We start from the raw sequence: 14,395 nt of genomic DNA, 5'->3' as shown, positions 1-14,395 counted from the left end.
CGGAATTTTTGTATAAAAAATACACGTTTATTGTATGAAAATGATAAAAAATATTTTATTCGAAGTATTGCCCATTGCTAGCTATACATTTTTCCCATCTCTCTGACAATTTGTGGATGCCACGCCAAAAAAACTGTTGCTCCTTTGAGGCAAAACAGTCATCGAGCCATTTTCGTACATTTTCGTAAGAAGTGAAGTGCTGCTCAGCAAGTGCGTGTCCCATCAATGCAAATAAATAGTAATCGGATGGAGCCAAGTCTGGTGAGTAAGCCGCATGCGAAAGTATTTCCCAACTAAACGCCTCAATCATTTCCTTGACCGGTTTTGCTGTGTGTGATGGTGCATTATCTTTTTCTGTTTCAGAAGGAGCGCCAACTAATTATTATATATTTTATATTATTATTATTCTCATTATTATTTTAATTATTATTTTTTAAACACACACACACACACATACACACACACACACACACGCATTTGTATTATATACACAATTATTGAATAAATATTATTATTATTATTATTATTATATTTAAAAAATGTCGATTATTTCTGTGCTTCCTTCTTTCTTTTTCCTACTCGTGCATGCCTCGCGCTATCTCTCTCTCTCTCTCTCTCCCACATGCATGCGAATGTCTCACGCTATCTCCCTCATACCTGTGCGCTATCTCTCTCTCCAACGTGTATGCGAACGTCATCCTTTTTCCACGTGCATGCGATCGCCTCGCGCTATCCTTCTCGCACCGCCTTGCGAACGCTATCTCTCTCTCTCTCTCTCCAAGTGCATGCGAACGCTATCCCTCTCCCACACATTGCGGACGCCTCGCGCTATCCTTCTCCCACGCCTATAGAATATCATTAGCGCTATCCCTCTCCCACACATTGCGGATGCCTCGCGCCATCTCCCTCACACCTACTCGCGGACGCGTGCGTTCCCTCTTCCCCGTGGACCCCTCGCCCACAGGTTTTGCCGCAGTTCCCCCTCCCCCCTCTCCGCAGACCCCTCGTCTACGGGTTTCGCCGCGATCCCCCTCTTCCCCGCGGACCCCTCGTCTATCGGTTTCGCCGCGGTTTCCCCTCCCCCTCTCCGCGGACCCCTCGCCTATCCGCTGCGCGCGATCCTCCTCCCCCCTCTCCTCGGATCCCTCGCCTACCGATTAGGACGCGGTTCCCCCGCGTGACGTCATCCCCCCGCGCTGGTTTCCCCTCGCTCCTCACCACCCCTCAGAGGACCATGGCTTAGAACCCGCATAGTATCACTACTTAGGACAAAGAAATTTTAGTTCCTTTTGTTCTGATTAGTCAAATTCCAATCTTTAATGGGTGCTTTCTATCTTCTTTCAATACCAGTGAACAACAAAGATAGAATGATGCTTGTGTCGACTTGAGTCACTAAATGGAAAGCACCCAATCTTCAATCTTCAATTTTCAATGCGTAGTATGATACGGGCTTAAGCATTAGTCAAAAAGAAAAAGTCAGTCTGGTGTTGTCTCTGCCATGTCTTGTTATCAGTCTCGGATTGTGATTATTGTGAAACGTTCTCTCTAATTCTCATTTAAAATAAGACGTTCTCATTTAAAATAAGATTAAAGATACGCCAGGAATCTTTGAAGAAGTGTTAGACAGTCGATGATTAGACGGATGGAGCGTGTGTTTTAGTTAACGGTGGACATTTTTAACAACTTCTGTAAATAAAAATAAAGTTTTTTCCTTTCATGGCCTCCATTTTTCTGAATCAGGTATTAATAATTAAATGAGTCGTAACTCCTGAAAGATGCGTTTTTGGACTAACGTTTATGGGAACTTTTTTCATCCTTATGACGAGCCCAATCCAATCTCTGATTTTGACCAACTATTTCAGGACCACCCTGTATATCTGAAGCTGAATAAAAAATGAACCAGAATACCATGCATCGTGTCGATGTACCTAGTACATTATCACTTATTGCCAACGGTTGGTCATTACCTCGATACAATGACGAGTGAACAGTGGAAGAACGATATCGCGTATGCGATGACCCCCTTTAAATTGTTAACATGGCTCATTGGCATCTGGCCGCTTCAAGATTATAACGTCTATTCTCTAATACGTCGTTTTTGTCACTTGTTGCATGGTATACATCTTTTGAACTTGACGTCAGTGATCTTTGTCATGTGATAATATGTAGACATACGTAAAATAATTTACGTCATGTCGATCTAAACAAAATTCTGATATCGCAAGCATTTGAGCCCCTGAACGATAGACGTTCCATTATTGTCGACACGTAGAGGTTGAAAGTTTTTTGAAGAAATAATATCATCGAGGTGAATAGACAAACATGATTGTAAGCTATTGGAAGTTAAGTAAGACAAACTTTTGTTCTTTTTAAAATTTACGATTCATGTTTGTTCATTACTCTATTCGTGCTTAGGTATAACATAACCGTTTTTGAGACATTTTAGAGTTAGCATATATACTATACATTCTTACTTATCATTTATTTTGTGATTCATATACGAAATGAACCAGATCACAAAACAATATCGCATGTACAGATTTTCATGTCTATTATTTTTTTAAATTTTTATGTTTATTTTTTGTACTTTGGCATGAATAAAATCGTTATATACAATATATATCATACATACATAAAATATAGATTTTTATTGCTTTTCATTCTAGCATTTACTTTCCAGCAATTCTGACATATAGAAGTGAATCTTGAAATATAGATAATTATATTTATAATTAATATTTATTTATAATTATAAATATTTATAATTAATAATTATATTAATTACGTATAATTATCTCTACTGTTCTTTAATTGCTTCAAACTGATCTAGCTATTTATTATTATTATTAGCACCATTTTACGTTATATGTGGAAACGTATAAGATATGCAGATGTAATAGATTATAAAAATTGCTAATTGCAATTGATATTCGCGATAATTTGATATAAACTTAGAATTGAATATATTTCTTTAGACATAAAATATGTATAAAAAAATGTACCATTTGCGTAATGTCTGCAGCGCCTAATAATGATCTTGCTTTCCATTGAGATCTACATGGGTTGCACTGACGCGGAGGAGAACGTGGACTATCTTATGTTAATTTACTGCGCATTTCTCGGTATGCTAAAGACGTTATGATTTTGCCTTTACGCAAACAATCTGACTAATAATTACCATTCTGCTTTAAACGATTACTTGACAATTGAAGATATGAAAGAGCGGACCAGTATGCGAAAACATGCTTTTATAGGGAGAATTCTTTGCTGTTGTATGCTGTGCTTTTCTTACTTTAACTGTACGATATACGGGCTGATATCTCTTTTCCGCAATAATCAAAATATAACGAATGAGAACATCGAATTAAACTACACTATACCATCAAGATGCGCTTTAGAATATTTCCATGCACCATTGAGTATTTACTCGTATAGGTTTATCTGCATGGAAGCTTTATCGATGATGCTAACGAGTACTATTAATCATGGTAATATCTGCTTTTTTTTGTTTATTTTTTGCTAAATGTTTGGATTAACTTACACATCACGGATCGTTTTCATTTTTATATATATTGTAGAGAGTACATTCCTAAGTAAATATATGCTTTGAATTTTGTGGCGCTCTCTTCTGGTTCTAGAGATATGAGATTTTGAAGTATCATAATTTTCGTATTTATTTGTATAATCTTTTCATTATATCTTACTTGCGTGTTTATATATTTTGTTTACATTTGCTCGTTATTGCGTCACTGTCACTACACTTCTGGATTGTTTAGTTTCGCTAAGAATTTCTTTTTGTTTACATTTAGTTATCGATATGATTTAATAAGATATAAACAATTGTATACTACTTTGTTTTGTAATATTTTTCTTATTTTTGAATACTTTATTAAAAAAAGATATTTATTATTATATATAAAAATAACAAGTAAATCCACCCCATTTTAAATAAACGCGTAGGCGGGGGAGGAGCGGAGCCTTTTCTGCTGGAGCGCAACCCCGAGAAAATTGAACCTAACCCAGCCCGCACGCACGCACGCACGCACGCACGCACGCACGCACGCACGCACGCACGCACGCACGCACGCACGCACGCACGCACGCACGCACGCACGCACGCACGCACGCACGCACGCACGCACGCACGCACGCACGCACGCACGCACGCACGCACGCACGCACGCACGCACGCACGCACGCACGCACGCACGCACGCACGCACGCACGCACGCACGCACGCACGCACGCACGCACGCACGCACGCACGCACGCACGCACGCACGCACGCACGCACGCACGCACGCACGCACGCACGCACGCACGCACGCACGCACGCACGCACGCACGCACATACACACACATGTCCCAGGGATAAATTATTTCTTAAAATGATAAAAATTCATCCCACGGAGATGGGCATAATCACGCACAAATGAAGTTTCCTGAACGTTAGGTTGGAAGAGGTTCTACTATCCCTTGGCCATCTCGATCGCCAGACCTGACGCCACTCGACTTCTTTTTATGTTGCATTCCAAAAGATAAAGTTTACAACGATCCTCCCACAACACCGGCAAATATGGAAATACGAATTATCGATACGTATATTGCTATTGCTCCGGAAATGATTATGCACAATAGGGAGTCATTCGTTTTGCGACTTAGTAAATGTATCGATGTAAACGATTGACATTTCGAACACTTGCTTAAATAAAAATTGAATAAAAATGTTGAAAAAAATTTAATGACTCGTTTGATTGTTTGAAACATGTCATTTAGTCCATTTTCTGTACCTTCAACTTTGACACGAGTTTTAGCCCTTCAAGGTCATTTGAAGATCATAACATCATAGGTCGTTGCATTCGTCTTCTCATAAGCTACTTTAAAACGGCAATTAAAATATATGATCCCATTAAAAAAAATACCAATGACCTTGACATCTTGAAAAATATGACCTTGAAACGAATTACTTTAATATCCACGTCAACTTCTCTTCCAATCAAGTAATTCTGTCGTTGACTTTTTTTCCTAACGTGTCATGCGTAAAAGGTATTTTAGGTGGTCAAGATAAATGGGATACCCTGTATGTATGTATATTGTATATACATATATACAGGGTAGGCCATTTTAATGTATCCACTGAAATGTCTTAAAATCTATAAGTTTAAGACAAAAATGTTTTATACAAAAGTTGTAGGGTTCAGAGGGGGCACATGATGAAAATATGGACATGACCTTGAGTGACCTTTTCAAGGCCAAGTCAATGTGATCGATGTTTTCTTAAATGGAACTCCAGATTTTTTATTGCATATTCTTGTAGCTTATCTCGAGGGCTTTTCAAAATACTATAATAAAGTATTTTTTCATTAAGTACTTTTTGAGTTATTTTATATTTTAATCTGACATATTTTGATATAAAAAATAAAATATCTCGTAAAATATTTAGTTTTCGACAGTCTTACCGTAATACTTTTATGTACAGAATAATAACACAAATCAATCAGTGTAAAGAAAAAAACAAATAATTGTTTAAAAAAATACATTGTAAATAATTACATACTTTTTCTTAAAAACAATTATTTTTTTTTACTAATTGATTTGTCTCTTTTTTAGATATTTAGGTGTCTCAATATAAATGCCCCACCCTGCATATACAGGGTGTGTCATTTTAATCAACGCACGCAAATATCTCGTAAAGTAAGCAAGATGGAAAAAAATGTTTTATACAAAAGTTGTAGGGTTCAGAGGGGGCACATGATGAAAATATGGACATGACCTTGAGTGACCTTTTCAAGGCCAAGTCAATGTGATCGATGTTTTCTTAAATGGAACTCCAGATTTTTTATTGCATATTCTTGTAGCTTATCTCGAGGGCTTTTCAAAATACTATAATAAAGTATTTTTTCATTAAGTACTTTTTGAGTTATTTTATATTTTAATCTGACATATTTTGATATAAAAAATAAAATATCTCGTAAAATATTCAGTTTTCGATAATCTTACCGTAATACTTTTACGTACAGAATAATAAGACAAATCAATTAGTGTAAAGAAAAAAAAAACAAATAATTGTTTAAAAAAATACATTGTAAATAATTACATACTTTTTCTTAAAAACAATTAGTTTTTTTATACTAATTGATTTGTCCCAATATTCTGAACATAAAAGTATTACGGTAAGATTATCGAAAACTAAAGATTTTACGAGATATTTTATTTTTTATATCAAAATATGTCAGATTAAAATATAAAATAACTCAAAAAGTACTTAATAAAAAAATACTTTAAAAAAAATACTTGTTTTTAAGAAAAAGTATGTAATTATTTACAATGTATTTTTGTAAACAATTATTTGTTTTTTTCTTTACACTAATTGATTTGTCTCATTATTCTGTACATAAAAGTATTACGGTAAGACTGTCGAAAACTAAATATTTTACGAGATATTTTATGTTTTATATCAAGATATGTCAGATTAAGATATAAAATAACTCAAAAAGTGCTTAATGAAAAATACTTTATTATAGTGTTTTGAAAACCTCTCGAGATAAGCTACAAGAATATGCAATAAAAAATGGGGGTTTCCATTTAAGAAAACATCGACCATATTGACCTCACCTTGAAAAGGTCACTCAAGGTCAAATCCATACTTTTGTCATGTGGCCCCCTCAAAACCATGCAACTTTTGTCTGAAATATTTTTTGATATTTCACTTCGTTTCCGAAAAATATGCCCGCGTCACTATAAATGCCTCACCCTGTATATGATCTATGCATTTTTCAAAATCGAATATATGAAGAATTATTGGATAATCCTATTTTTATAATATTCGAATCAGATATTTTAACCACTTCGAATGTTAAATCTCGGACCCGCAATGGGGTTTCAGTCGATTGTAGAAGCCGATCAATATCCGCACGTTTCTGCATCAGCGATTTCCATGTTTCAAAAGGCAATAGTATTTAATTGCCCCGATTATCGCCGAGAGCCAATTCCACGCAAGATACAGCTCCAACGTTTATTCCAATGTCCAAATATTTGTATGACGTCGGGGTTAAGGCGTATCGTCTTCCAAGTATACGAACCGCACAAACATATATATATATATATATGTAGCATGTATAACATACAAAGCAAAACTAATGCATTTTCTTTCTATCTAAATAACGACTCTTTATTTCTTAACATTACATTGCATGTTTGTGGTCAAGTCGAAATTTTAAAGACCAGATTCCTCAACTTTGATAGTACAGAACCGCAAGTCTATGAATGCCTCAATGCGTTAATTCAGAGACACAGTTATTTGACAAGGATGGCGAGGGAACTCGCCGATACGATTAGCATTGTCTTACTAATACAATTACTCATTATCAGCATACAATTATGTATAACAAATAACTGTTTATATATATATAAATAACTAGTATTATAAATGTTAAGCGGCTAAAAATATATATTCTTGTCAGGATTTCAGTTTATCTTAGCCTTGAAAGTCAATGACGCTGTTATGGCAAGGAAAAGCTTGATGGTGCAGTTTACATTCTTGTCGGAATTAACGCTATACATTTTATCGGTGATTATCTCAGATCCCGAATGGAAGAAGTAGGACTTTCTATTTATCAAAACACTTGGTATAACTTTCCTAAAAAATTGATGAAAAATTTAATCTTCGTCATTATGCGGACAGAATATGCTGTCAATTTTTTGGTAAACTTGTCGACCTACATGAGCATTTTAAAAGCCTTTATTTCGTATCTGTCTGTACTTCACGTAATGGTGGAAACCTAAAATATAATATTTATAAATCGGAATATCGGAAAAATATCGCGATAAACTTTTTCTCTAATATTGCATATAAGATAATATTTCGGGGGATAATATCAAGAAAGGATAAAAAAAAAGAAAATTTAATTGTATATATAGAAGTTGTATATAAAAAAAATCTATTTGTCTAAATCTAAATCTTATATATTGAAATTAAGAGAAAAAGAAGAAAATACTTATCCGTGTACAGTTTTCTACGATGTGTATAACGATGCGTATAAATCAGTTCTCGAACTTTTTGTGAATGTATTATATTTCTTTCGGCTCGCCAATGTTCTCCCATCATGAACTCTGCGACATAATAAAACTTTGTTTCCTTGTGATAAATTTCCCCAACGGGGTGAGAACCCTATATCAAAAAATGGCATATGTTCTAACATTAAGCATCGATGATATATATTAGCGCTAGGTTTTCACGAATTGCAATGAGTGATCAATTTCGACCAAACGGTTGAAAATTATATACATACGAATAGTTGATAAAGATTATAGAAGTATGTTCAGGGTGTATATCAAAATACACCTCGATCAATAATAAATGAACCTGCGTCAGTTCTCCTAGCTACACTCCATGATTCCGCGACCCTTAACATGCGAGGATGGCGTCATGCAAAATATGAAACAAAGAAATGGTTCATGAATTTTCTCTGTATAGACGGATAATGTGGCCACTTGGCTCGTGGCCATTGGATCATGACGGAAATTTAGCAAAATTTCGTACCTTGTTTATCATAATCACACAGGTAAATTTAACATATACAATTTACATATACAAATTGTTTAAAGCTACCTCTTGTGATTGTACAACTTACAAAGTTTCGAACACATAAAAAAATGATTCAGTAATAATTCTGATTCAATAATAACAAGTGTGGAGTAAAATGTTTAATATATTTTCTTTTGAGTGTAGCTAGAGCAACCGGGAAAAAAGTTTCTTCGAATTTAGTATTGTTATTGACAAACACACAAACATAGTTCTAGGCACAAATCGATAACGCTCCGTGATAACGCATATTGGTATTATTAATTTCTTTGATAAACATGGTGAAACTGCATAAAAGGTAACACACTTCCGATTTAATCGCCACTTAAATATATTGAAGGGTAGGGGGGGGGATCTGAGTAATTCTCCGCAAGAAATAAGTGGGAGACGGAACTGGTTTAAGAGATATAACAAATTGAAATTTCACAGTTTTAATGCTTTTTCTCAGATATTATAAAGTAATATTAGGAAAAGTGAAGTTTGTACACGTTGTATTTGTTGTAGAGCAAACGAAAAAGTGTTTGTTTACATTTACGGGATAGGTAGACGGTCATGGATATTTTGTCAATAATGTGTTTCACCTATTTCTCGCAGTTCGTTAACAGCTTTCAACATGCAACTATATATATTTCTGAGTCATGTCTTCAAAAATATTATTTATTGAATGCGTGGGCGGGGAAGTTCCCACCCCGAAAAAATTCCAACCTAACCCAACCCAACTTTACTTTTAAAACTAAAAATAGGTTTAGGTTAGATTATATCTCCGAAAGTGGAGCCCCCCGTAGGGGAGGTGGGCGGAACCCACTATGTCTACGCATATACTTTACAACGCGAAGCGAGATTTACCCCACAATTATTGTGTGGATAGGAAAGTGTTTGCGTGGACGCAGTGGGTTCCGCCCCCCCCCCTACGGAGGGGCACCACTTCCGGAAGATATAACCTAACCCAAACCTATTTCTAATTTGAAACTAAAATTTATGCTTCTGCTTATACGTATATTAATGCTTCATTTTCCATACGAAAGCTTTTAACAAACTGCGAGAAATAGGTGAAACACTTATGGATAAAGTATCCATGAGTGTATACCTATCCCGTAAATGTAAACAAACACTTTTTCCACTTCTGCTCTACACAAATGTAAACAAACTTCATTTTTCTTTATTTTATAATAGAAAGAGCATTAAAACTATGAAACTTTAATTTGTTATATCTCCTAAACTAATGCCCCAAAAATTACTTGCGGGAAATTATTCAGAAGAACCTCCCCTATTACATATTTAAGTGGCAATAAAATCGGAGGTGTGTTATCTTTGATGCAGTTTTACCATAAACATTAATTTTTTAAATAACTTTTTATACAATTTATTTAACTAAATTTCTTACATCTTTTAAAATGATTTCAATAAGTTTTGAATTGTTGAAAATAAAAATATTTTTATTATTTTTGCTAAAACATTGATTAATTATTTCATAAATCTTTTATATAATTTTCTATGTAAACTATTTAATAATTTATATGAGACGACATGTTTATAAGAAAATTAAATTTATACAAAAACAAGTTAGATAACACATAAAAATTGGTAAAAATATTTTCATGTATTATTGTTGACCAGTTTGTGCTTATGAAAAGTTTTATGTCTTATTTTTAAGATTGACAATCAATATTTTATAAGCGTTGCATCTAAATTCTTTTCTGCGATAAAAATATAAAAAATAAATCTCACTTACTTATGTCAACAGACTATTATGGTGATATATATAAGTATTGGTTACAACAAGAATGCCATGCTGAGTACTATCGTCGACCAGTTCGTACTGGTGTCATGCGGTATTTTGACTATCATAAAGATAACGCTGATACGACTGCATCGCGATGGTCTGATGAAGAATCTGTGCAACGCGGCGAACAATTGGGCATGCATTGCGAGGCAGAATCATTGACAAGTCATGCTTCGCTTTTCTAACCTGGGCAGATTCGTCTTTTTCTTTCAGATGAGTTCCGCGTACGTTGTCGTCGTCTCGTTGGCAGCCGGACCGCTTTTATCGTTTACGACGTCGCCTTCTTTACAGAATATCACAAGATCCGAGAAACAGATGCAATTGCCGCACGAAATAACCTGTCCCTCCAACATGCCGATCGTTTGCTACGGCATATATATTCTCCAGACTGCTCAGCTGATGTTCACATCCATGGGGAATGTTGGCAGCGATGTTTTTCTTTTCGGTATTTGTATGCATCTCTGCGGTCAATTGGAGATACTCGGCCTGGAATTATTGCAATTTCACAAAGGAAATAAGAACCCTTATTGGAACAGAATCAAAATAATCGCATTGGCCGAGAGACATTGTTTGCTTCTGGATCTAGCCGAAGGCATCGTGGGTACACTCGATACTATCTTGATAGCTCAACTGGTTCTTCACGCTTTGCTCATATGTTTATTAGGTACAATATTTTAAACAAATTGTACATTTCTTTTTTCGTGAATATTGTGCCTATTTTATCGCTACAATCAATCACTTTAATATTATAAAATCGATTCAATTATTACAAAGAATAAATGTCAAGCATTTTTCAGGATTGCAGCTTATCGTATCGATGGCAATGCATGATTTTGCTGTTGTCGGGACAAGTATAATGTCATTCAATGTTTTAATGATACAACTATTCTTGTACAGTTATATGGGGGAAACTTTGTCGTCGAAAACGCAAGCGATCTCTTAAGCAGTTTACTTGAGTGATTGGTACGATTTACCTACGAACATCGTGCAAGGCTTATATTTTATAATAGCTCGTGCCAATGTGCCTATTCGCATAAAAGCGGGTAAATTCTATTATATAGATTTCAATAGTTTCAAAAATGTTTTGAAAGCATCGGTTTCTTATTTTTCAGTGCTGCAAATCATGTTTAGTCAATAATTGTTAGAAATATATCTTTGAGATTCAGAAATATATATTTGACATTTAATTTCTATTTTTTTGTTTCTCTGGGTAATTTACAAAGTACAAAATAGATGTATTTTACTTACTTGTAATATATTACCTTTTTTAAAAAAGATAAAAAAGACGCCAAGTGCACGCGCCAGTTGTGAAAAACTGTTATATGTATTTATAAAACAATACTACTTTAATTTAATCTGCACAAAATAATGTTATTATAAATTATTGAAAATAAAATCTTATAAAAATATTTTAACAAAAGAAGTTGTACAAATATATTTTACAAAAATAATGATATAAAAAATTGCGCCAACAGGAAAAAATTTGTTATAAAATTTTTTTATTTTATTATTTCTAATATTAAGAAAAATTATATTTAATAAATCGCAATATAATTAAAGTAGTAGGGCGTAAAGGTAAATAAAGTTATTTTGTAATTAACTAAATGCGCAATATATACACATCTAACGCTTTGGGCTATATTTATTGAAAAAAAAATTCTCATAAACTCTAAGTCACATAAAACAAACTTACACTAAAGCAAAGTGTAAAAATTTGGCGTGCCCGGGTCGCATTAAAACATATTGTCCCAGATTTATTTGTGTTGTACAATATCTCATATTATGTGAAAATTATTTGCATCGTTCATATAATAAAAGTATTATTATATTAAATATTTACATTTTATATAAAATTTTATTAAGTTTTAAAGAGCATGTATCAAAAAATATATAAGTATATAATGATTTACGAATCTACTAAAAATTTAATTATAAACCTTGGCTTGCCCGGGTCGCATTAATACATATTGTCCCAGATTTATTTGTGTTGTACAATATCTCATATTATGTGAAAATTATTTGCATCGTTCATATAATAAAAGTATTATTATATTAAATATTTACATTTTATATAAAATTTATTAAGTTTCATACAAAAAACATGTAGCAAAAAAAATATATATAATGATTTGAATCTACTAAAATTTCAATTACATATATTATCATTCACATACATTACTTAGAAAAAAAAAATATATATATATATACAGGGTCCCCAGAATTCGCGCACACGGAATGCACAGTGATGCATGTGATTGTCCGTACCAGAAGAAACAACTTTTTTCTCTGGCAAAATTACGTCTGAACAATATTTTTTAAATGAGAGCAACTTTAAATTAACGAATGAGCGCTCCAGGTTACGCATGAATCAGGGGCGGTGCGCGCACGATATGTGTGCCGCGTGAGCGTAATGTACGCTATTTTACTATTTTGCTAAAGATTTTATAACAATTATGCATGATATCTAAATATCGCTATTTTGAATACAACCTATTTAATAAGAGAACATTTTCTAATTGATATGACTGAAGTAATGACTGAAAGTAAAATAAGTAGATTAGATAACACGTGAATAATTTTGATCCAAGATTATAGTTCCAACATTTTGAAAATGTTTGTGGCCCTAAAAAGGGCCGATTACGTATTTTAAAGCATATGCTCGAAATGCAGACCTTCCATTTGTATACACATATTTGCTCTGCGGATAAGATTTTCTTGTGCACATTGGATTATTTTCGGTGTAACGGTTGCTATTGCACAATGAACCTGTTCTTCTAACTCTTCTAGTGTTTCCACAGGATTTCAGTAAATAAAATTTTTCAAATTCTTGGATTGACTGAGGTGGTTCCGTCGCATGACCCGCAAGATCGCTTAATTTAAATCCACTCGACCATTTTCTATGGAGTAATTTAAAAAATTTTATTTACCATGTGTAATCTTGTGGAAACACTAGAAGATTTGGAAAAATAGCTTCATTGTGCAATAGTAACATAAAAAAATTAAACATTATTAAACATTTAATCGGTCCTTTTCAGGGCCATAAATATTTTTAGAATGTTGGAACAATAATCTTGGATCAAAATTATTCACATGTTATTTAATCTACTTATTTTACTTTCAATCGTTGCTTCGGTGATATCAATTAGAAAATGTTCTCTTATTAAGTAAGTTAAATTCAAAACAGCGATATTTAGATATCATGTATAATTCTTATAAAACTTTTAGCGAAATAATAAAATAGCGTAAAACACGCTCACACGCCACGCACGCCGTTCGCGCCATCCCTAATTCATGCGTAACCTAGAACGCTCATTTGTTAACTTAAAATGGGTGACACCCGTTTGGACACGGAACGATTGGACATCGCTCGATTGAACACGTAGTATTGGACACGGAACGATTGGACACTGCACGATTGGACACAGAATTATTGGACACCGCACAATTGGACACGCACACTACACGATTGGACACTGCACGATTGGACATCGCATTATTGGACACTGCACGATTGGACACCGCACGATTGGACACTGCACGATTGGACACCGCATCATTGGACACTGCACGATTGGACACCGCACGATTGAACATGCACACTGCACGATTGGACACCGCGCGATTGGACACCGCGCTATTGGTGTACGGGTGGTCTGGAACGCCCTGTATATACAGGGTGGTCCATTTTAAAAGAGCCAGTTAAATATCTCGAGAAATATGGAAGATACGGAAAAACGTTTCAGACAAAAGTTGTTTGGTTCGAAGGGGGACATAAGATGGTGCTATTGATGTGACCTTGGATAGTCATTTGAAGGTCACATGAAGGTCACTTTCAATTTCTTAAATGGAAACCCCCATTTTTCATTGCATATTCTTATAACTTATGTCGAGAGCTTTCCAAAACACTATAATAAAGTATTTTTTCATTAAGTACTTTTTGAGTTATTTTATATTTTAATCTGACATATTTTGATATAAAAAATAAAATATCTCGTAAAATATTTAGTTCTCGATAATCTTACCGTAAT

The 14,395-nt window shown here is 34.2% G+C and overlaps 2 pseudogenes; both read left to right on the top strand.

Moving 5' to 3' along the window:
* The first annotated feature begins 1,976 nt into the window (after nt 1-1,976).
* Nucleotides 1,977-7,785, top strand: LOC115239861 (annotated as a pseudogene).
* Nucleotides 7,786-8,420: 635 nt separating this feature from the next.
* Nucleotides 8,421-11,505, top strand: LOC115239863 (annotated as a pseudogene).
* Nucleotides 11,506-14,395: the final 2,890 nt, after the last annotated feature.

Source organism: Formica exsecta, unplaced genomic scaffold, assembly GCF_003651465.1.
Source record: "Formica exsecta isolate Colony F162 unplaced genomic scaffold, ASM365146v1 scaffold399, whole genome shotgun sequence".
Classification (NCBI taxonomy): domain Eukaryota; kingdom Metazoa; phylum Arthropoda; class Insecta; order Hymenoptera; family Formicidae; genus Formica; species Formica exsecta.
Note: the sequence above shows the minus strand (reverse complement) of the source record. Positions and strands in the feature narration are given on the sequence as shown.